The sequence below is a fragment of the Musca autumnalis genome, unplaced genomic scaffold (genome assembly GCF_047663935.1).
Source record: "Musca autumnalis isolate F117 unplaced genomic scaffold, ASM4766393v1 scaffold_5, whole genome shotgun sequence".
Classification (NCBI taxonomy): domain Eukaryota; kingdom Metazoa; phylum Arthropoda; class Insecta; order Diptera; family Muscidae; genus Musca; species Musca autumnalis.
This window is the reverse complement of record NW_027412088.1, coordinates 208000328-208022429: the sequence shown is the minus strand read 5'-3', so window position 1 is coordinate 208022429 and position 22102 is coordinate 208000328. Positions and strand designations below refer to the sequence as shown.

Below are 22102 nucleotides of genomic sequence, written 5' to 3'. Positions count from 1 at the left end.
GAGAAGACCAAGTTGATGGTGTCGACGCGCAATGCGTCCATTGAGCTCGGACCGACTGTGGAAGTTGGTTCCTATAATATTGAGGTAGTAAAAGACTTCGTCTACCTCGGCACCTCCGTCAACACAACAAACGACATCAGTTGTGAAATAAAAAGAAGAATTGTATTGGCCAACAGATGCTACTTTGGATTAAGTAAGCAGTTTAAAAACAAAGCCACATCTCGTCAAACAAAAATAACGCTCTACAAAACACTGATACTACCCGTGCTGATGTATGGCTCCGAAGCCTGGGTACTTGCGCAAGCAGACATGGCAGTGCTTGGTGTGTTTGAGAGAAAAATTCTTCGAAAGATCTACGGACCAATCTGCGTTGACGGTGAATATCGACGTCGCATGAACCACGAGCTGTATCTGCTATACAACGACATCAATATTGTTAAACGTATCGAGATGCAGCGATTGCGTTGGCTAGGCCATATCATAAGAATGAGCGATGATGAACTCGCTAAAAAGGCGTATGAATACATGCCACATGGCGGTGCACGCAGAATTGGCAGGCCAAGGAATAGATGGCGCAAACAAGTGGATATTGAGATGAAAAGGCGCGGTATTCCAGAGTGCAAAGCAACAAATAGAGAGGAATGGAGATCTCTTCTTAGTTCGGCCTATAGAACAAATGTTCTGTAATGGGCCAGCTAAGTAAGTAAGTAAGTCGTGTGCTGTAGAGTACTTCTTCACATATGAAGGATGACACATAGGGTCGTCTTCTCTTGAGTAGAGGACCCACAGGCCCTTTAGGGTCGTCTTAGACATGGTGTAACCTTGCACCAGGTTCTCTTGGGTATACTCCAGTATTTAGCATGGTCTACATATCCGAAATTTATTCCCAAATTGTCCCAGTATAGTTTGTTATAATTTTTCTCATCAGCATTTTCTTTACTATGTGCCACAAAGAAAAATTAATGGCCTCATAAAAAGCAACAAATAATCCAAATGGTGAACAACACCATTTTGTGATTATGACATTTTATAATGGCCATTTCTAAAACAAACTCCTAGCTAACGAGTTTGTGATCTATACTTGAGTGGATTCTTTAACGACATGACATAAAACAAAAATTTTCCTCAGGACCATTACATTCCAATACACACAACAACAAAAAGAAAGAAAAACAATTGTGAATTTCATTGAATAAATAAGTTGTGAAAATATGGACCCATTAGCTTTAGATTAACTTTGGGAATTTGTGTTATTTCTTGTTAAAAGTTTATGTCAACTACAAGTATTGTTAGATATAGTGCTGGGTCCACGCTAACTCTCTCTCTCTGGTTGGTAATTTCATAAATTATTCTTAAGCATTTTGCAATTTTTTGATACGAAATTGGTTGCTGCTGCTACCTCTTTGTGTTTGGGGAAATTGAAATAGAAATAACATTTTGGATTTGTTAACCAACCGACCAACTAACGATGCAATTTTCTTTAATTTTACATGTGAAACCAATTTAAAAGCATTTAAAGCGAAACGAGCCATAGTCGGTCGGTAACTACTCGCTTACACAGCCTACCGGCCTGCCTGCCTGCAATGACAGTGACCATGAGTATGACAATCAACAACAAATAGGCAATAACAAATAGTGTGCGTGTACACCCGTATGGGCCATATTGGCGCATAGAATTTTGAAGACAAACAACCCATATCGTGTGGAAAAACTACAATAGTCTAGGAGGGGTGGGATAGAATTAGTGGGAAAATTCTAAGAAAGCATCTCAGAAAAAGCTGTAGAATGACACAAATTGGGTGAATAATAAACAAACGGGCAAAATGATTTGTACTATAGGTGGATTTATTCTATTCCAATTTGAAGGTTGTAAAGAGGGCTCAAATAGAAGGATATGTCTTTTCTATTTATAATTTCATAGTTTCACCTTTGAATGGTGAACAACTTTTGTCTCCAGGCATTGTTTAAAGTGCCCATTCATAAAACACTTTCTTTATACTACATCGATCAAATATTTCCGCATATTCATAACTCGAAACGTTGTGGCGATATCTGCAGTAATTTCAAAATTGTATTAAAATTCATTCTGATTTGTTCATATTGGACACCTATGTTCACCCAACATTATCGCATTTGTCCCCAAAAAATTCTGAATTCCTATTCTTTATACCATACTCCATCCCACCATTAATTTTCCCCAAAAATTCTGAATTTCTATTTCCCCTATTCTTCATACCATACTCCATTCCACCATTAGACCCAGATCATTCAGCCAACTAAGCAAAACCCATCTCCATACAACAAAACTTCTTGCCAGTCACTTACTATTAGTTTTAACTAACTTGCAATCAAACACAAGTAATCACACTAAAAACTAAACTGCACATTGTCGTCGACGGATACTGGAGAACCCAAGACGGCAACAAGAACAACAACAATAGCTGCTACCGCAACCTGGACAGCTAACAACAACTGGTAACTGTAGTATAGTCGTGTACATTCGCACCACAAACATTGGTTCTCTCAGTGCACTTCCCTGGTAATGTATTTGGGGAAAAGGGGGAAAGAAGCACAAAGTTAGGTTTTTTACGCATTCAATGTCGCTAAGAGCCAGACATTGGTTACTACTGGCCTAACTATAGATACTCTGTAAGCATTGTATGCGTATGCAAGCAACCGGCTGCACTTAACCAACTGTAACAACATCAATGACGATGATATCGTTCTCCATGATGAGGATGATGATGCCGATACTGATGATGGCTTTGGTACTGGCAATGGAATCAGCATTTTCCTGCAACGAGGTAATTGTATAATAAAATTGTTTAAACGTCTTTTCGATTTGGCACAGCAGCTACTTTTGCACACATTTTGGTTCTTACTTTTGTTCCCTCTTTCGCTCTTTCCTTCCATCTCTCACCATGTTTTTTGAAGGAATGTAAACGAGGAAATTGCTAAACACTTATACTTGTCGTCTGTCTACCATTGTAAGGAACTTGTTAGCGTTTTTTACAGACTGCCAGCTAGCTAAGTGTAAGTTGTCCTCAGTATCTAGTGAGTGAAATATATGTGCGTTTGTGTGTTCGAATGTGTGTTGTAAATTGAATTAACTCTCTGTATCTTTTAGTTCGTTTAATCTCTATCAATAAAACTCGAAAATAACTGAAAATCTGATTCGGTCATCAATCTCACAACAAGCAAATGGCACAAACCAAATGAAATGAAAGAATTCAACGAGACTACGACGACATTCAACCGCACAGCAAAATCGGCAAATGAATGAACTAAACACCAAACTGCCAAACAAGCAGTCAGCCAGTCATCCAGCCAGCCAAGCATCTAAGTTAACGTTTTGCAACAGTAGTTAACCAGCGGCAAATTGTAATTGACATCATTAATCCTGCATATCTTTGAATGTTCAAAAGGTAAACAACGCAAGGAAGACAATGGAGAGCGGGATAGGGGTTACATTATTGCGTTTCATGCTATGCGAAATTGTTTTGAGAAAAGTATATAAATTTCATTGTAATTGCAGAAAAATGTTTTGCTGTCGCAGTTAGCTAGGAATTCTATTTGCCACAGAATACAATTGTCGGCAGTATCAAACAGTGATAAATTACCTTGCCGTACCAGGACAATTTTCCATATGTTTTGGATAAAAATAGTATTTCTTGTGGTTTCGTTAAATAAAAATATTTGCGATTAATAGAAAAAGTTAATGAAATGTTGAAGTGTAGATCATTGATCATTTGGGAGGGTAAGTGACACGACTTTCGGACTCGGTGATATAAATTAAATTTTATATCATTGAGCTAATATGAATCGGGTTATACTTATTGATATGGGAGAAGTTTGCTTACGGGGCTGTTTACGAAACGTATGTATGTAATGGAACTAGACACGAGTGGACTTAAGAATTTGTAGTTAAGCGGAACCTAAAACATCTCTCCTTCGGAGTCAACCCGGTTCATGAAAGACTGGCGACAATTTACATAAGAGCTTCTCTTGTCTGCGCCGTCAGTTATATCTGCAGCCATGTCTAAACTGAAGATAAGGACGAGCAGAAAAACATACATATGTTTTACGTTTACCTAAGAGGAGCATATGACATATACCTGGACCATGACAATTTTAAGCTATTTCAAAGTTCAAATTGGCGTTCGATCAATTTCAGGAGAAGAATTGGGCTTGAGACCCTACCTATTTGCTGTAAATATTAGTAACCAATTAAAAGTAGCGAATGAAGTACGAATATGCATAACACGAAACAAGACAAAAAGAACAACTGACAGCTGCAGAATACTCAAGTCAGCTTATCTAAATATCTAATGAAAGCACTCCTCATCCCAACTAGATGCTAGCCAATCCCACGGCGACCGATTTTACTCGGACCAGGGGCTGCCACCTCAACAATTATATGTTTGTGGTCGTATATTTTTCCGAGCTCATTTGGTGCGTATCAGGATTGAGAAAACCCCCGGAATGCCTGCTCCGAGCTCTTTTGGTCCGTGCCAAGAAAGAGAGGAACTCCGAACCATGAATCTGTTAGTCGCCTCCAGGACTACTGTAATGGGAGTTATGTTGTTGCTTTCCAGAGGATATTCCAGCGAGTTTCCAACTTAGTCGTCGCCGGAATACGAAACACCCCCGCAGTCTCCCCAACAACAAAGGAAACATTTAGCACCATAAGTTGTTGTTCAGCGCCGCGGAACAAAATCGGCGAAGTTGTAGATTTTATGACTCGGAAAAACATCATTGTCACCGCATCACCTGTAGCTCGAAATGTTGCAATGGTTACAACGTTTTGGGTATAAGAAGCGGAATGAAGATGCACGGCGAAGGAAGATGCTCCTGCGAGGATAATAGGAGATTGCCAGAGACTAACAGATATCGCCATTGTGGCACCCGGTCTGATAAATGTCATTTCCCTTGGTTCAGACAATCTTGCCATCACCTTGTCTGTTATCAGACCACCCGACTTTATAGCCTCTGACCGCCGTACTTTTCTGAACGATGGAAAAGATGATTGGCAAGGATTCAGAGAATTTACCAATCACCGCTTCAGAGAGCTACCCATTCCCTCAGATCATCGGATAGCAGAGAGAATATTCCGGAACGATCATCAATGCTGCAGCCGCAGCAAATTTCCCAGAAGAGGCAACGGGAATAGTAAATAAACGTGATGAGATCCGGTACACAAACACTGAAGACGCATGAGTTCCTTAACCCTTAATTTCTACTTTTCAACAGGTTAGTAGGCAAGCATAATCGGAAAATTGGCTAGACTGCCTGAAGCAATACAGCATTTGTCCAAGATTAAGTAAATTTTGGGCAAGGGTTAAATTACTGTCGAATCTGGGAGCGAATGATGATAGAATGGCTGTAACTTTCAACGACGTTATAGTAACAGATCCGAAAAGGTGCGCGTTTATTTTAACCAGCTATTTATAGTACACCCCCAGAGTGATAGGGGAATACGTGCCTTCCCAACCGAGGAGGTGCCACCACAATTTACGATGAGCGATGTTGCAGATGTCATCTGTAACGTGAAATCAATATCAATGACCATGCTTAATCAACTGTATGAACCCGGAGTTGAATATTTGACAAGTGTCCTCAGTTTATCGTCAGCCACCCATATTGTGGGTGGTCACGCTACTGAAGCGAGGCAAGGATGCCTGCAAGGTTGAATCGTTCTGGCCGATCTCCCTCTAGTCGCCAGTAGCAAAATTCTAGAGGAACAGTCATAGTGGCTTTGACCTATCAAAGGCCTTCGATACCGTCAACAATGCAAAGCTGTTCGAGGGCATAAAGAAATCTTCCCTCCAGCAGTGTTGGAACGTTAGATAATCAACTATATGCCTGTTCCAGAACCTGCAAGAATCTACACATTTTTACTCCGATAACAATTTTTCCTTTATGTTATCGACAAAAATAATAAAAAGTTTTAGATTCTTGGAGTTCTGGAACAGACCATATATGTGTGGACGACAGTCGTTTGTGGAATTCAGAAATAAGTAGTCGAACACCCGTAGAGTGAAAAGGGAGTTACTCAACTCTGGTGATATCTGTTTAACATTTAATTTTCTGAAATTCCATACCCTTCAACCGTATCTTGGCGTCGGTTCCTATCGCCGATAACATATTTGAGACTCAATACCTACATATCTGACTTAGTGCAGTTCTTCTATTTGAGGAACATGAAAATATCCGCCGTTCATACGGTAATGAAGTTCCTTTTGAACATACTGGCCGATGGTGTCCTGATTCCGATCACAAACTACCACAAAATATGGGTTGTAAGGTTCGATAGCAGGTTTAAATCTTCCGAGCAAGCCACATCAGATGTTGGAACAAGGTTCTCAAGTCGCAGGCAGCACTTGGAGTGAAGACAGAAAACCTTGTTGGCCTCTTAAAAAGCAATAGGCCGGTCTGTGGTAATCTATTCGACGCCAGTGTTCTACGTAAATGCTAGCGCTATGCTACGCAGTGGAAGAATATTCAAACCTGCCAGAATCCAGCTCTAAGGACTGCAGCAGGATACTTCCCAATGACCCCAGTGGACCATCTTAATGGGGAGACGAAGATTTTTTACCGGGATTTCACGACACGCTACATATCTTTAGCTGCCCAGCTAAACCCTCTTCCGATTCTTTGTGGACGCAGCCAATACAGGTTGCAGGATTTTTGCATGGCAGTCTATTTTATTATAACTTCGACTACAAGAACAAACTTTCTATTTTTTTCGTAAAGCAGGGAAAACTTTTGTTCAATTTTGATAGTCGTACACATTCCAATATTAATTGTAACTTTGAGCTTGATGAAATTATTATTAATGTTTTGTGCACTCAATTTTGTTTCCTCATTTTTCTTTCAAAATGCTCTGCCATGCCAATATAAATTCCTGCTAGCCTTTTTAATAGTTTTTGTTAGGTTACTGCCTGGCTGGACGGCAGGCTGCCCTTTGTAATAGTTTCATGTAAATGATGGCCAAAACTTGGTTTGGTTTTTTAATAAAAATTCCTTTATTGTTGGTAAAGCTTTGCTTTGGCTATTGCGGTACAAATGAGTCCATAAAGTAAACACTTTGTTAAATAAATGCGGCATAGACAGAAAACGAACAACAAACTCACACATACACAACAGAATTGGACCACAACATATTTTGCATGAGAAGGGCTAAAAAAGTTTAGTTATGGAACACAAGGAATCTAAACAAAAAAGCCAAAAAGAAGATTCTATCTTAAAAAGTGCAGCCAGTGGAATAATAAAACTCCCATGCTTTGCTTAACTGTTGTTATTATTATTTGTTTAACGCCACTTTATTGGCCATGTTTGAGATTAAATAATGAAATACGACAGTCCTTTGTGTTTGTTGTGTAACATGTTTGCCACAATTCATGGGGAAAACCCACTGATCCACAAACCCAATTTCCATTTGCCGCTCTCTCTCTGTCTCTGTGACTTACCTTATCTATGGCAGTCATTAATTCACAACAAATCCAAGTTTTGCCTTAATTCCAACTCTGTTATGTCGAGAAAAAAATCCTCGTAATTCAACATTTTTATCCTGACAAGAAGATACCTCGAGAAGAAAAAAGAAGGATATGTAGTAGGTGAAGCTTAAGTGCGGAAGAGAAATAATAGAAAATGGTCGACAGTAATATACCCTGCAGTAAGAGAAGTAATATTTTTGTTCTTCTTTGTAAAAGTGATAGATACGTTTAAATGGGTTTGGAATCCAAAGTTTGGAATGAAAGAATGATTTTCACACAGTTGTCATATTTCATATTTAGCAGTTCTGTTTTGTAACTTTTCCACAATCATCGGAATATCTGGAAACACTAAAATAAAGCAATAGAAATGAATAAATGTGGGAAATGGAGATGGGATGAATATACTTCAGGTGACAAGATTTTTAGTGCTTTGAAGCTAGCATGTATGAAGTGTTTCCTCATTACTAACACATCTTTACAAAGTGTCCTTCAATATTCTGTTTCAAATATGCCTTTCGAGTTTGCATTCCCAAGAAATTCTCCTGCAATTTCCAATATAGAAATCATTCAACTATATTTTCTAATTAGCCACTTAAGAACCCCTGATCGATATTAGTTTTCACCAAAATTGTATCCAAACGAATGACCTACTTTGTATAACAACCTTCCATCCATCTAAGTATGTAACTTAACATTCAAAAGGACACAAATAGCAACTAGGTTAAGTAAGTGTAAGTCGTATTGGGTGTGTATGCGTGAGTGAGTGTGTGTGTGTCTCTGAGCCTTTGGGGGAAAAGAAAGCAAAACATGGACATGTGCCTTTACATCTACTTTCTGTGGAGAACAACATTCATCTTCATCAATTTAACTTGTGTAAGATTACAGCAATTAAATTGTTAATTAACATTCATCCCAAAAACTGGCATCAATGCCACAAAACGACTTCGCAGCGAACAACTTATGGACCTTGTTACCGAACACCATCAACATAGCAACCAACAGACAGAAAATAAATTGTAGTCAAGTGAATGTTTAGAAGAGGAAATAATCTCACAGAGGGAGTTACACTAAAGGAGTAAGAGGGGAGAGGGTGTAAAGAATTTGGTTTTTCTTTTTTGGAGGTTCCATTTCCTTCCATATTCAGTACAATGATTTTCTTGCACAGACAATGTTGTGTTAAATAAGAATCTAAATGGCAACTACTCTCGACTCGTTGCCATTTAACATTCAAGGCTTGTTCACAGTCACTTACAGAGCTCTAGCTCTCAAGTGTCTACATTTCCATCTTCAACACTATTCCAGTGTCCTCCTACCACAACTCCAATCCAGTCCAAATGAAAGAACACAACCATCCAAATAAGTCAGCCAGTGATACATTCATTTATTCATTTCGGTTCGTTCATTTCTTCATTCATTATGGCTGTGATGTACTCCGCTTAAGTAGTAAATCACAATGTCGTTCAGCTTAAATTGATTGTCACCAAAATCAAGATAAAGCCCTTTTAACGAGTCACTGAGACTAAGGCTTTGTTTTGTAATGCTTTGCCTTGTAATGGAACTACCCTCCCATTCTCCGAAAAAAACTGGACATGATGAGATGTCGCTTAGACATAGAGACGCTAGAAACCCATCACCCTTGAAAAAAACCAGAAAAATGGTAATAAAATTTATGCTCTGTATTATCATCAACATTCATCGTTTGCTTTATGCTACTATTTTCTTGTGCATGCCTTGTCCTCTTCATTTGAAGATTCATTAAAAATTTGATTTTTTACTACTCCTGCTCTTTCTTTCTTGCAATTTTTCGTAGTAGCCGGTCTCTGTCTATTATTTAAGAGATTTTAATGAGTTGATTAGCCCGAAAATTGAGTGACAGTGACTAAAGACGATTATGTCTTTGTGGAGGCTATAAATTATATATTTTAATTTTTTCCAAAAGGACTTCTGAGATTGTCTTTAGGAATTTGAAAATATACAAATAAAAATGAAGGAGAAATATATGAAGAAGAAATAAATAACATTAAAATACATGAAGTTAAACCCGCTTTTAAAGACAATCAACATTCATTGACACTCAATATTGGGCAAAGTAATTATGGCATTGTCGTTCTTTGACATTCTTTGTTATTCGGCTATACGTCTTATACGTCCTGCTTATAAAGATAGTTTAAACAAAGAGAATAATGTTTTGATTAATTTTTGCTTTTAGATAACGTGGTTAGTAACTCAAGCTCAAACACACTGTCAAAAGTTCCCACTTTTTCAAAACATTCGCCCTAATCGTGAACAACACTGATTTATATTTTAAAAACTTGTTATATCTGGAGTTTTAGGGTTTCTGGACCTTGTACCTTACTGGAGCCTTTAATAGAAGTTTTGGCGTTCTCTTCGGTAAAAACAATTAACGGCTTATATTCAAACTAGGTTGGTAGCAAAGCTTATTACGAGGGTAGTAAGCCTAAGCATAATGCAGACAGAAACTTAAAAGATGCCTGGAAGGTTAAAAAAACTAGGAGATTTCGCAGAGTCAAAGGATCAAAATCGATTAGACGAATTAGAACAAAGCGAATCGCCGGTACTGATTTCTTGAAATCTGTTCTGAATTCTTGCGATACTGTGGACGTAGATAACCAAAGTAAAAATCCTAAGAAAAACTACAGTATATCACACTTTCTGTTAAATGTCCTAGGAAGGACAATCGACCCTGAGATAAAGCCCTTAGCCTATGTTATAGGATACGAAGTTGCAGCTGATTGTTGCCTCTTCACTTGGAAACCAGCGGTGCCTTATGCTCATTCTGGAAAAAGATAAATAGGGTAGGAGGGGAAAAGTAAGGAGAAGGACAGAAAAGAGAAAAGAGGAGAATAGATGTAACATGGAGTTAGGGAAGAGAAATGGGACTAATTGAACTTACTGAGTCTAGGATGACCCGCACATTGCAACATAAGGCTCCTATAATATGTTAACAGGTCTGCGGGGTATATGGAGGAAATATAATGGATTGATACCACATCAACCACACCAAAACAGCCTGTGTCATTTGACGGCCAATCAAGGACAACGCCAGAGAAGGTGCCCAATTGTTTCAGTCTCTTCCACATCCTCACATGTTGTTGTCCTCCCACTAACTCGTCGTAGCTCTAATGCTGGAATGAAAAGTAATGACCCCTACCCCGTTTATAATCGTGAGAGAAGGGACGCAGTTATACGCCAGATGGACTTCGATACCTTGCAACCAGGTACGTCCTACCAAATCCTTGCGGTTTTCTCTGCGTAGAGCTTAACGAGTTTATTGAGGAAGAAGCAAAGAGGTAGATTGACAGAGGTAGCTTCTCCACATTGGAACTATAGAATATAAAGTAACGCCCATCACTTAGTCCATACAGGGTTCCTGCATTAATGCGATGTCCACTTCAGTTCAGTAAGAGAGAGGTGAAATTCGACAGCCACCGCTTTTCACCACGCTTGACTTATCAAAAGCCTTTGATACAGTCAGGCACTGCACGCAGTTTGAGGACATTGAGCAGACAACCCTCCGGACAAGCTTGAAACGTTGGATATTCAACTATATGTGTGGACGCCAGTCGTACGTTGAATTCAGGAATAAGAAGTCCAAACCCCGTAGAGTGAAACAGGGAGTTCCTCAAGGTGGGGTGATATCTACGGAACTGTTTAACCTCTACCTCTCCTGTATTCCACCCCCTCCAGACGGCATTGAGATCGTGACGTATGTGATTGATTGCACGATCCTGGCGTCGGGTACCTACCCTGATGACATCTGTGAGAGACTGAACAACTATTTAACCGATCTTACCACCTTTTTCCATTCGAGGAATATACAGATTTCCCCCACAAAATCTACAGCCACTCTGTTCACAACATGGACAGCGCAGTTTGGACGTGAGTTGAATGTCGTGGCCGACGGTAGCAGAATTCCGACCACAAACTGCCCTAAAATTTAAGGGGTCACATTCGACACTACATTCACGTCGTGCGCACACGCCACAGCTATCTGCGACAAGTTGAAAAGTAGGAACAAGGTCCTGAAGTCCCTGGCCGGCAGCACTTGGCGTGCAGATAAAGAAACCTTGTTGGCCACGTATAACGCGATAGGTCGGTCTGTGGTAAGCTATGCGGCTCCAGTCTGGTCCCCGAGATTGTGTGATTCGAACTGGAAAAAGATTCAAACTTGCCAGAATGCCGCCCTGAGAACAGCGACAGGGTGCCTCCTCAAATCTTCAGTGGACCATCTACATGAGGAGGCAAAAATTCTTCCTGTAAAGCAACACAATGAGATGCTTTCGTTGCAGTACCAGCTTGGATGTTATCGTGTGAGCCATCCCAATCACCATCTTGTGGGTAGGCCCGACACATTCAGGCAGATCAGGAAGGATATCCATGCTCTAGAGGGAGAGGCCAACGATACAGGAGAGAACCCCTAGATCAACAAGCATATCAAGCAGGATTGAATAGCATTCACACGGACGCAGTTGCCAAGGCCTTAAGCAATTATAGTGTGAATAAAGTACTCGGAGTACATCCTCCATCTATCGCAGCTGAGGAGCGTCAGCTGCCTCGACAAACCAGAGTAGTTTTGGCTCAACTACGCTCAGTATATTGCAGTCGCCTAAATTCGTATTGGGCGGAAATCGATCGCGCCGTGCAAGACATATGCCCAGTATTCGGCATGGGCCCGCACGACACACAACACCTTTTTAACTGCCCCGCCAAACCTACCAATCTAACTCCAGTGGATCTGTGGCTACATACCATCGAAGCAGCCACTTTTCTGGAACTGGAGATAGACCCAGAACCAGATTGAACAGAGGAACGAACAAATAAACATAACAAAAACACTGTTACAACAACAACCACGCAAATACCATGCTGCCCACGTTTTTTGCTGTGAATCGGGGCTGCGGCACCGAAGTCACACCAACCAGAAATACAGCTCTCCCTTACTGTCCTCAATATAGTTTGCGTTTTCGCTGTTCATCGCGAACATCTCAACGGTACACCCCCATCCTGAAAGGAGTTAACCCACTTGCAGCTGTCGATTTGGAGGCATCTGTTCTACTTCCGCATCGGCTTCAACACCTCTACCATATCTGAATCGATTTTGGCAATAGGGATCGCGGCCATCTTGCAGCCTCCAAAGTACATCAAAGCCATTTATTGTCTGGATAAGGAAGTCGTTCGATTCTTATCCTGGCAATTAATGTCCTTGACACCCTCCTACAGACCACCTCGTTTGAAGTCGACGACTTTTCACCAGCATCTAAAGATCCTAACTGATCCTGCCTCCACAATCAGACTTATCAATGATTGCTACCAGAATGTCATTTGGGGCGTTCATCCTTGCAGGTCTGGGTGGTTTTTGCAGGGCTTTCCATGTTGAACTCCATTAACAATCTGGTGAGTGACCACCTTCGCGTAGAAGCCGGATGACTTCTCGACGGACCATCCTCTTCGCACCTGGCTATGGATCCTCGGAATACCTCACTCTTTTCAAACACGCCTTTTATTTCAAAAACATCTACAGTTTAGAAAAAAGTAGATCTCATTTCACTGTCAATATTTATCGTGATTACTCTACCTCGTAAACGTGTCCAGCAGTTGTCGTTGAGGTTTGCTGCCACTAATTCCTTTTTAGAATGACGAATATCAGCTGACCCAAAGTTAAAAACCAGAGAAATATAAACAGTTGGTGAGGTAACGCCCTTAAAGCCATCGGAAGAGAATATTAGCTTCATCAGTATCAAGGCTGATCTGTACATGTATGAAGTGGTTGTCTTCGAACTACTAGCCTGCTTTGAGGCTGATGGAACATCAGTCGTATAATCCAACTGAGTTCCCACAGCATGAATCTGAACTCCTTTTCCCCGAGGAACTGTACTTGTTCGTTGCCACCGAGTTTGTAGTTAACTGTTTACCTGATATCCGCAAATTCTAAGCTTCAGAAACCTTCCAACTTCTGTTTCCCCAAGAGCTTTAGCAGCACTGGTTGAGACCATTGGCGTTCGCAAGGGATCCGGACTGCATGAGACCACCGGTTTTCCGAACTTAAATGGCTCCGGTGTAGTTAACGCAGCTTATGTACAGGTGACTACCTCCAGGTCAGGGAGTGGAATCCATTCGATTGGTAGCGAACGCTTCTCGACGAGAGGGCACTTCCTTTCGAAAAAAGATTGCTTACCAGTGAAACTCCGAATGGGAGTTATCATATCCCTTAACGGCATGGAACAGAACCACTCTACGGATGGCAAATAAATTAGTGTGATGCTCGACCATCTATTAAAATGGAGGAACAATGAGGAACGTACTGAGAAAGAATTCCCTATACTTCCACATGAATTCATATGAAACAGACTTTTCCATTCTTAACCGCCGGGTGTCTTCTATGGAGACTTGTACAGATCAGCCTTGATACTGATGTAGCAAATATTCTCTTCCGATGGCTTTAAGGGCGTTACCTCCCCAACTGTTTATATTTCTCTGGTTTTTAACTTTGGATCAGCTGATATTCGTCATTCTAAAAAGGAATTATTGGCAGCAAACCTCAACGACAACTGCTGGACACGTTTACGAGGTAATCACGATTAATATTGACAGTGAAATGAGATCTACTTTTTTCTAAACTGTAGATGGTTTTGAAATAAATGGTTTGGCCATTTAGTTTTTTTTTTGCCAAGGCCAAGATAAGCCATGGTCTATGCATTCAACGTGATCAACTCATGTCCCTATATTCTCCAAGTCTTTTACGGTATCATACAATAGACTGTGCTCGTATAATCATTAATTCTGAAACAAATTTTAACAATTTAATAAGAAACAATCCCAATTATAATTAAAACAATGGGGTCATTGTTCCGTTTATATATTTGTTTTCTTATTTTCATATTCCTCTGCAAGGACGCTTAATTCAAACTTTCATTGCAATGGTCTTGTAATGAGTCTAAATTAAACAGTTGTGTATTATTCTTCCATTCTAATTCCACTTTTTATTAGCTTCTATAAATAATCGTGTTTATTTTGAACCACTACTCTTTCTTTAATCCTTGCTTTGTTACGTATTTTTAATTTTCGGTGCTTTGTTTATTCATTGTTCTTCCCTTTATTAACTTCATTATTATTTTGCTTTTACGTTACCCAAATGTAAAGTTATTTTTAGATTAAAAGAATTCCATTCTCACAAACGAAATATTCACCAAAAAAAATTAAACAATTCATCGTCATCACACACTTGTGTATGACCCAAAAAATAATGTCAAACAATGGTGGAAAAAGTATTTGACTCAATGCACATCATCAACAAAAGCAGCAGCAGCAGAACAAAAAAAATTAAGTCATTTTCTATTTTAATAACAATGGCAAAATGGAAAAAGGACGAAAAATTAGCACATTATTTTAATTACACTCTTCATTTATTGCAAAGAATTCGTTTTGTTTGTTGTCAGCAGACTGACGTCAAACCAAACAGCCACCAGAGTCAGGCATTGTCCTACACCATCTAACCAACAAAACCAAAGCAAAAACGCTTAAAAAATATTACACAAACTTCCGTTGAAAATTGCTTCAATTGACTTAATTACCCGAAATGCAACTTAAGGCAAATGAATATGCGCGAAAGTAGTTAATAACTTGCCATCACGCCCCTAAGTTGCTTAACCAGCCCAGCTAATAAACTAACATTGGCCGCCACGGCAGCAGTCACCTAAAACAATAAAGCCACTGAAATGAGTTAAGCTCCATGGAAAAAGATGTTTGTTCCTTTGACATCAGCACAAACCACCAACCAGCAAACCCCCATTCTGATGGTGAACAGGCAAAAGCGTTGTAAGAATAACGCTATTATTAATTAAACCTCTACAAAAACAAAACAAGAAAAATTAAATTCAAAGCACTTAGAGCTCGTTGATTTGAAATGACTTCAATCTAAAGTTTAAATTCATTGTAATCAAAAACATACGCCACAGTACACCACCATCAGTGTGCCAAAACAACAAAAGGGTTGTACGGATAAATCAACATGGACTGAGCAAGCAAGAGAATGCTCTTCTTTCTGGCGGGTTGGTTGTTATATACCCCCATCCCCCCTTCTCACTGAAAAGCCCAATAAAAATGGCAACATGGAGATTATAAACTTAGTTATTTTTGGATTTTAACAACAGCCATCCAGTTTACCGGCTACCACCTTTTTCTAGTTGCAAAAATTCCTTTAAAATTACCATTACAGCTGTACTATAAAACGAGGGAGGTATGGAAATTTGTGTTCAGAATGTATACTGTGATCATACATACAGCTTTAGAATTGTGTGATTTAATAGGATGGTGGCGTTACAGAGAGTTGAGCGTGGTTTCAAAAAGGCGTGACTTAAAAGGAGGAGTACATACATATGTATGTGTGGGCGCGAATTGTGGTTTACTATTATATTACTGAAGGCGTGGTTTCAAGAAAAGAGCGCGGTTAAATGAAGGCGTGGTTTCAAAATGAGCGTAATTTAATGAAGGCGTGGTTTCAAAATGGGCGTGGTTTATTAAAGGCGTGGTTTCAAAATGGGCGTTGTTTAATGAAGGCGTGGTTTCAAAATGGGCGTTGTTTAATGAAGGCGTGGTTTCAAAATGGGCGTTGTTTAATGAAGGCGTGGTTTCAAAATGGGCGTTGTTTAATGAAGGCGTGGTTTCAAAATGGGCGTTGTTTAATAAAGGCGCGGTTTCAAAATGGGCGTTGTTTAATGAAGGCGTGGTTTCAAAATGGGCGTTGTTTAATGAAGGCATGGTTTCAAAAAAGGGGTGGTTTCAAAATGGGCGTTGTTTAATGAAGGCATGGTTTCAAAAAAGGGGTGGTTTCAAAATGGACGTTGTTTAATGAAGGCATGGTTTCAAAAAAGGGGTGGTTTCAAAATGGACGTTGTTTAATGAAGGCGTGGTTTCAAAAAAGCGGTGGTTTCAAAATGGGCGTTGTTTAATGAAGGCGTGGTTTCAAAAGAGGGATGGTTTCAAAATGGGCGTTGTTTAATGAAGGCGTGGTTTCAAAAGAGGGGTGGTTTCAAAATGGGCGTTCTTTAACGAAGGCGTGGTTTCAAGAGAGGGGTGGTTTCAAAATGGGCGTTGTTTAGTGAAGGCGTGGTTTCAAAAGAGGGGTGGTTTCAAAATGGGCGTTGTTTAATGAAGGCGTGGTTTCAAAAGAGGGGTGGTTTCAAAATGGACGTTGTTAAATGAAGGCGTGGTTTCAAAAGAGGGGTGGTTTCAAAATGGGCGTTGTTTAATGAAGGCGTGGTTTCAAAAGAGGGGTGGTTTCAAAATGGGCGTTGTTTAGTGAAGGCTTGGTTTCAAAAGAGGGGTGGTTTCAAAATGGGCGTTGTTTAATGAAGGCGTGGTTTCAAAAGAGGGGTGGTTTCAAAATGGGCGTTGTTTAGTGAAGGCTTGGTTTCAAAAGAGGGGTGGTTTCAAAATGGGCGTTGTTTAATGAAGGCGTGGTTTCAAAAGAGGGGTGGTTTCAAAATGGGCGTTGTTTAGTGAAGGCTTGGTTTCAAAAGAGGGGTGGTTTCAAAATGGGCGTTGTTTAATGAAGGCGTGGTTTCAAAAGAGGGGTGGTTTCAAAATGGGCGTTGTTTAGTGAAGGCTTGGTTTCAAAATGGGCGTTGTTGAAATGGTTTCATAATGAGCGTGGTTTCATAATGGGCGTGGTTTCAAAAGAGGGGTGGTTTCAAAATGGACATAGTTTCAAAAGAGGCGTGGATTCAAAAGTGACGTGGTCTCAAAAGAGGCGTGGTTTCCAAAGAGACATGGTCTCAAAAGAGGCGTGGTTTCCAAAGAGACGTGGTCTTAAAAAGGGTGTGGTTTCAATAGAGGCATGAATTAAAAAACCGTGGATTCAAAAAGGGTGTGGTTTCAGAAGAAGCGTGGTTTCAATAGAGGCATGATTTAAAATAAAGCATGGATTCAAAAAGGGTGTGGTTTCAAAAGAAGCGTGCTTTTAAAACGGGCGTCGTTTCAAAAGAAGCGTGGATTTAAAATAGGCGTGGTTTCAATAGAGGCATGATTAAAAAAAACGTTGATTCAAAAAGGGTGTGGTTTCAAAATGGGCTTGGTTTCAAAAGAAACGTCGTTTCAAAAGAAGCCTGGTTTCAAAAGAGGCGTGGATTCAAAAAGGGTGTGGTTTCAAAAGAAGCGTGGTTTCAAAAAGGGGTGTGTTTTCAAAGAGACGTGGTTTCAAAAGAGGTGTGGCTTCAAAAGAGGAGTGGTTTCAAAAGTGGTGTGGTTTTAAAAGTGGTGTGGATTCAAAAGAGGAGTGGTTTCAAAAGTGGTGTGGTTTCAAAAGTGGTGTGGATTCCAGTTGTTAAAAGAGGTGTGGCTTATTGAAGGCGTGGTTTCCAATTTTTAAAAGGGGTGTGGTTTCCAGTTTTGAAAAAGGGTGTGGTTTATCGCAGACGTGGTTCCCAGGGGTGTGTTTCAAAAAGGATTGTGGTTTATTAAAGGCATACTTTCCAGTTTTCAAATGGGGTGTGGTTTATTGTAGGCTTGGTTTCCAGAGGTGTGTTTTGAAAAAGGGGTGTGGTTTATTGAAGGCTGGTTTCCAGGGATGCGTTTTAAAAATGGGTGTGGTTTATTGAAGGCGTAGCTTCCAGTTTTGAGGAAAGGGTGTGGTTTATCAAAGACCTGGTTCCCAGGGAGAGATATTAAAAAGAGTGTGGTTTCTTGAAGGCGTGTTATTTAAAAAGGGTCGTGGTTTATTGAAGGCGTGGTTCCCAGTTTCGAAAAGGGTGTGGTTTTTTGAACCCTTTTCATACATTTTTCTTATATCCTACCTCGTCTACATCGTTACAACTCTCGTGTACTGCCAACAACATCAATACATTTTTATGTTATTAACGTAAATGTTATTTTATGCCATTGTCGTCGTAGTATGGCGTTTGCTGTGGTTGCTGCGCTTGTTATGCTGCAATAACAATAGCAGTGGCAGCAGCAGTAGCAAAAACAACAACAGTGGAAGCGTCATATCCTAGGCAGAGAATAAATTAAATAATTATTTGTGTTTGGAATTAGAGCACAGCTCATGGAGAGCTTAAGGACAATACTTTGACTTTGCCGACAAACACCACGACAACAAAGTGGAAGTAAAAACGGCAGCAGCAGCTTTGTTTCCCCAACACAATGGCAGTTGGTGTTTTTTTCTTCCAAGCTACCTTTCTAACAGACTGGAGACTATTCCAAAAATGGCAACAACAACAACTACGAAGTCTTTACCCTTACTCGCTGTTATGATGGCGTGTGAAAAAGTTTTGTTACAGTTTACCCAGCATGGATGATTGGGGGGAGGGGGAAGCTCTAGCGGAGCAAGGAAAATGTGATTGTTGTCGGGCAAATAACTGAACGACAACGGTGATAATTTCAAATGGTTATTTCATCTTTAGGTTGTTAGACGTTTTGAACTTTGAACTGCAAAAAGTTTTTTTTCTGCTACAAGTAAATTATTAAAAGAAGGTGGAGTAGGGTTATCCAAGAATAGCTTTAACGGTGTATGTGTGTGTGTGTGCGTAGCCAGTTATTGTTGTTTAGTGTTTTGGCATAATGTTGTGCTAAAAAGTTAGCAAAGGATTTAAAGTGTTCTTTCACAAAACATAATGACAAAGTTCACAAAATTATGAATTCATAATTTTCAAAGTACAATCACCTCCTGCACCGTGCAGACAAAGTAAAGGATAGCTAAAGTAATAATAAACACAATTCGTACTTTGAAGGAATATAAAATTAAATGTAAACATCACTAGCTAATGGAATAAATGGCCAATCACTTGAGGAAGAAACTTTGAGAGGTTAAAGGAATGGAGATAGGTGAAATATTAAATATTTTGAGTTTGTATTAATTTTTTTAAGAGATTTTTCTGATGTCTTAAGCAATTAAACCATGTAAATTATCATTCTTAGGTGCATACGAATACAGTATGGGCGAAAACCCCGGGTATTTTTTTTTAATATTTAGACCTTTACGATCCTCTCCTAGAAAATTCGTATGTTCTAAAAAGTTGTTTGGTGTGACCTTAGGCAGATTTTTGTAGTTGGCTGTTTCCTTGAATTTTTAACGGTTTGGGCTCTATGAACCAAAGCCAACGAAAATATTGTAAAAATAAACAATTGCAGGTTTTTTGCTATTTGGCCTTGAGGATCGATTCTTCGAAAGTTCGTATGTTTAAAAAAGTTGTTTAATGTGATATTAGGTACATTTTTGAAGTTGGATTTTCCATTGAATTTTGAACGGTTTCGGTTCTATGGACCAGAAACGAAGAAAATCTATTTTTTAAGATGTTTGACCATTTTGTCCTTTAAGAACCAATCATTGAAAGTTTGTATATTGTAGGAAGTTGCGTAATGGTTTGGTTTCTATGAACCCGAAGTCGATGAAAAATAGAGAAAAATACCACAAAATGATAATGGACGACAATACGACATGGACATTTGGGATCTGGCAAATATGACAGTTATAATTTTGCCTCACGAAGTATTTAATCACCACTCCACCTTTCGGTGGTCCACCTATAAGGAAATTAAGCCCCATAATGAAAATTCGATAGCGAAATGATGATATACTTCCCAGGACCAAAGGGCATGGTAGTTATTAATAGCTCCAGATTTTGGCACATCTAAACTTATAAGCCCACTCCATGAGAATCCTTGCTTAATATATACCAATATTTATTTTTGTATATGGGCCCTTAAGCACTTCATCACTAATGTGAAACATCAAGAACATTTCCCATTATCTTGCTTTACAATTTTTTTGTCTCCTCCATTATTTTTATTGCCTAACAAATCTACCGCACAAAAAAAAAATCACATTTATTAACATTTCAGATAATAAATATTTTCCCATTTAAATATTCATAGGACGGAAATCGCATCATTTTCTACCATTTCTTGTTTTGATGACTTTAACAGCCGGAGCCGAAATACTCGAGCAAAAAAAGTGCTACATCCGAACTTTTGTTTTTGCTGCATATTTTTACGAGTTAAGTATTTATTTTATTGTGGAATATAACAGCAAAAACTTTTGACCAAATATATCCGGTTTTTTATGTCGCCCAAAGCGTTTGCTATGACAGCAGGATAAACATAAAAAGTGAAGAGGTTCTTTGGTGTTTTTCTGGTATTCTTGTGTTTTTCTTTTTGATTAAAAATAAAGTAGGAAAATGGCACAGGAGACAACATATTTTCTTAAGAGCCACAAAAATGATGATTAATGAAGCAAAACAAAAACCGACAATATAAACAAAAGCGAATAGAAAAACAACAAGAAGAGATAATAAAACATGAAAAGTCATCAGCTATTAAAGCAAATAATACAAATAAACAAAAAAAAACAAGAAAAGCTAAAATAGCATTTGCCCAAGAATGCGACGAATGGAACGGAGATCTAAATGGTTTATTAAACCCGATTTATGCCATTATAAGGGACCAAAAAGGAAGAAGATAATGATGAAAAGCACAAAGAAAAAATCTCATTTTATTTTGGATTTTAAGGATGGCTGGGCGCTTTCTAACTTGACATGAAAGGAAATTAAAACTTTATTATCGTAGTAGAGTTTATTTGTTAGAATTGTGATTCAAGAATCTGCTAAACTGTCTTCTTTATGTTTATGAATGTATTCTTAACCCTTTTATTTACAGGGCAATTCAAAAGGAACTTTCACATCCCATGGAGAAAATTTAGTTTGGTTAATATTGAGCTTATAATTGTTTACATGTTTTTTGAATAGAAAACTCATCCAGAGCTTTAATTCAACAACAGTTTGGTCAAAAATATGCTCATGTATGAGTAGATACCCAATTTGGAACCACGGTTCATTCATTGATAATGCGTACTCAATGAATCTAAAAAAGGTTGCTTCAACAGATAACTTTCTGGTGATATCGGTTTTACGGATGAAACTAAATTCATGATTAGACCAAAATATGACCCTAATAAGCTAAACCTAGGCAAAAATGATCTATTATAATTTCACAAATAAAATCGGTGTTCAGAGCAACTCTAGGGTATGGGACTAAAATATTAACCAGCTTTCTAAGAAATGTATAGTCATGCAAAATGTCTTCCCTATAAAAAGATGGATGGGTTAACAACTCAAGCATCTTCATTAAAAACTTCATAAAAATAATATAACCAAAAAAGTACCGGCACTTAATTTATTTGATGTAAATATGTATGCGGCAAGGTCTTTAAAAATATCAAAAAAGCAACTAAAAGGAACATGAGATCATCCCTGTTTTGTTCCTTGCTTGTTCTGTGGATGTGTTGCAAATACATTCCTTTGTTGGCCGTACAGGAATTCCTTTGATATCACTTTAATTTTAACTAAGCAAACGAAGTTTGTTTGCCCTTGCCTTCTTTATATGAGAAGCAAGAAAAATTCATTTCATTTTATCTGCTTGCCTTGCAAGACTTCAAAAGGGCATCCTTAGAAGTTTTGGGGTTGTTGGCCAGCCTTATGGAGTTGTGTTTCGGATTTGTTTTCTTCATTTCATTGGGGAGGAATTGAATGAACATATTTTCGCGAAAATGTAAAGACAAATTAGCAAAAATCCATTACATTACTCAACTTAGAGTA

At 38.9% G+C, this 22102-nt stretch overlaps 1 long non-coding RNA gene across 2 annotated transcripts; it reads left to right on the top strand.

Annotated features, from left to right (window-relative positions):
• Positions 1–1620: 1620 nt before the first annotated feature.
• Positions 1621–3714, top strand: LOC141406269 (uncharacterized). Of its 2 annotated transcripts, XR_012413354.1 has the most exons (4): positions 1621–2804; positions 2935–3033; positions 3128–3464; positions 3536–3714. It is a non-coding gene; the product is annotated as an uncharacterized lncRNA (long non-coding RNA). The 2 variants fall into 2 exon arrangements; XR_012413353.1 differs by having other exon boundaries at positions 2259–2804; positions 3128–3714.
• The last annotated feature ends 18388 nt before the right edge of the window (positions 3715–22102 follow it).